This window comes from Brassica oleracea, chromosome C1, assembly GCF_000695525.1.
Source record: "Brassica oleracea var. oleracea cultivar TO1000 chromosome C1, BOL, whole genome shotgun sequence".
NCBI lineage: Eukaryota > Viridiplantae > Streptophyta > Magnoliopsida > Brassicales > Brassicaceae > Brassica > Brassica oleracea.
The window spans coordinates 29,664,728-29,667,713 of record NC_027748.1 but is presented as its reverse complement, the minus strand read 5'-3'; positions in this window follow the sequence as shown (position 1 = coordinate 29,667,713).

The window sequence follows — 2,986 nt, the reverse complement described above, 5'->3', positions numbered from 1 at the left end:
TACCCGAACCGAACCGAACCGATACCCGAAATGCCCAGGCCTAATTCACATACTAATTTTTTTAACTCTGCCGCATACAATTTATTGTGTTCACACTATTTTTTTTAACAAGTTTAGTTCCTTTATTTTTAACCTTTGTATTAGTAAACTAAAATTTTCTATGTGCAACTACCGAATAATATCATCTTGAAAGAAATTTTTTTTACAAAATAGTCTTTTTTTTACGCAAGCAGTGTTCTCATTTACGATCGACTAAGATTCGCATCAAATAAAATGTTGGATGCAAATGTTTTTAGAAATTGAAAGTTTTGTATCTTGCCAAACTTAGCCATGGTTGAAGTTTTGTATACGGATGCAATAAATAATTGTGATTGGTTATGAATTAAAGAAATTGACGTAAAGAATATTGATTTTCTTTAGTTAGATCTTTAGTTTAGCAAAATATTGATTTTCTTTACGCAGTTTTCATATCAGGCCAAGAATTAGAAACATAATCAGATTGTTAGAAAAAATCAGAAATCAGAAAAGCTTTAAAAGAAAAAATTTCATGAAATCGATTGAAAAACATAATATAAGTGCCGACTAAAGAGATCACATTATTTTTCACGCAACTCTAACACTTTTCACTCGATTTTATCGTGCTTTTATTATATTTACCAAGATTTTTTTTTATAAGAAGATATATGTTATTGATTATAGACTACGTCAGTTTTGCAACATGCCCAACAATATTGAAACGACGCCCAACCATTTTTATTGGTATTCTTAAAATATGGTCCAATAATTATGTATGTTAAATAAGCCTAGAATATTTGTTTTACATTTATTTTATTTGCTTTATATTATTAGAAGAAAATAAGTATGGGTAAAATATTTGGATCCGAAAAACCGAACCAAACTAGATTTCAAAGTAATACAAAACACAAACTAAAATTGATTAAGTACTCAGATGGATCTAAAGTTTAATATCCAGATAACCATATCTGAATCTGATCCAAACTAAAATATTTTGGATATTACAAATATCTAAATCTCAATTATATACTTAAATATGTTAATTATTTTAAATTTTATATATATTAGATATTTAAAAATATGAACATATTCAAAAGTTATCAACGTAGTCACATGTAAATATCTAATAATAATAGAAAATATTCAAAATACTGAAAATATTTATTTATTTTCCATCCAAATATTTAAATTGAACTAATTTTATGTAAATTTAAATATTTAGTCTTACATTATTCAAATTTATGTTATATATTATTTTATTTTTGGATTTTAAAGATCGAAGTATATTTGGATTTTTGTTAGAAACATACATTATTAAAATAGGTACCCGAAGTTGAAGGAGAAGTCGAAGGAGAATCCGAACCGAACCCACAATTATTCAAACCAAATCCAAACCAAAATTTGTAAATATCCGAATACTATTTAAAATTTAATTCTAAAAAACAAAATTTGAATAGATCAACTAAATCCAAACGGATATATGAATGTATATCCCTTTAAAAAGCTATACAACAAATTTTTTTTGTAAAACATATAATAAATAATCTAATAATCTATTTCACTCTGCGCACAGCGGAGATTACTGCTTAGTATATATAAGTATAAAGTTTGGTTGATTTTAGATAGAATGATGTTTCTCGAGTGCGAAGAGTCGGCGATCAAATGTTCACGATCCCTTGCCTTCAATGGTTTGTAAGACTTGGCTTAATAGATCCATCCCCACACGATTCTCTCATCACTCCTTGGAAGGAATTTTTAAGTGGCAAAGTTCTCTCGAGACAGAAATGAATTTTTATATTAGATGTATGAAAACAAGACAAACCGATCAATATACGAGTTTTCGTCCAAATAGAAAACTGGCAAAATAACAAATATATATATATATATATATTATAATTTTTCCGTGTTCATGCACAGATATAAATATTTCTAAAGTAATATACTATAATAATTGATTGATATCTACTTTTAATTTAAAATTAATTTATAATTTGTATGCATCATTTATATTTATAATATTATATTACTTTAATAATACATATGATTTTATATACGTTATATATATCTAATTGGTTTTGTTGTTTTTATAGTCGATTTAGTTATCATTTGAGTAATTTGGATTGCATCTCTCAATTCAACTATAATATTTCTTATTCTAAATATATTAAAATTTTGATTAATCTTTTATTTGCATTTAGGTGGTTGTTGTCTTAGATATGTAAATATATTTTATGAAGATTATGTATAACTTAAAAAATATTGTGCTTAGAATAAAATAAAAAAATAAATTAAAGTGTCTAATTCCAAATTACCTAAATTAAGATAGGTTTTTTTTCCAAAATTGACCTGAAACTCAAAGTCAAACACAAAACCAACCTCTTTTTTTTTTGGAAATTAGTTTTGCCTTATTCACCCCCACAAGTTCATATAATTCACGATAATGCCATCAAAATTTTTTATTTTTTTTTCGAAAATGACATTTTTATGCTTTCACCCTCATCATCTTCAAGTAACTACAAGATTGCCATTGTCATCAATACCCCAACCACCATGAACAACCAATTTGAAGCTCTTAATGCTCCTAGAATCGATTTACCTTTTTTCTTTTTTCATTCTTATGAACTAAACACAATATCTCTCTCACTTTCTCTCCACATTCAGCTAAAAAAACCCAAGATTTTGATTCTACATTTTTTATGGTTCATAGAGTCATAGAGGCTAACGATTCTGGGTGGGTCACTTTCGTTTGAGATTCTGTGTGCCTGGAGAAGCCTTATGTGTGCTAAAGAAGTTATCCCACCAATTTAAGGTATGAAATCGAGTTTTTTTCCAGATCTGTTCGTCCAGACGACTTCTCAGGTCAATACAGAAGTTATTTTTGCAATTGACTTTGAAATCTGTTTTCTGAGACGACTGAAATATAAGTCGTCTGCTTTTGTTTGGTTACAAAAAAATCTCCAAAGAACCTAGA